Here is a 230-nt window from a genome sequence, read left to right as displayed (position 1 = left end):
TTTTAATACATAGGATCCTGGTCTTCAATTGATCACTCTCCAACGATGTACTGCTTTTTTCCTTGAGGCGGTTGTCCTCTATCTCTTTGTGGTGCCTATGGCTTCCCCGAAGGACTGTTGGATCTTCACAAGGAATCTCCAGCTTACACACAATTGATGCACACGATCCGCACTTCTGCAGAAGGAAAGACATCACGCACGTTTTTTACATGAAAAGAAATTTGAGGCCT

The sequence above is a fragment of the Penaeus monodon genome, chromosome 30, assembly GCF_015228065.2.
Source record: "Penaeus monodon isolate SGIC_2016 chromosome 30, NSTDA_Pmon_1, whole genome shotgun sequence".
Taxonomy (NCBI): domain Eukaryota; kingdom Metazoa; phylum Arthropoda; class Malacostraca; order Decapoda; family Penaeidae; genus Penaeus; species Penaeus monodon.
The sequence above is the reverse complement of the archived record's forward strand: the minus strand, read 5'-3'. Positions refer to the sequence as shown.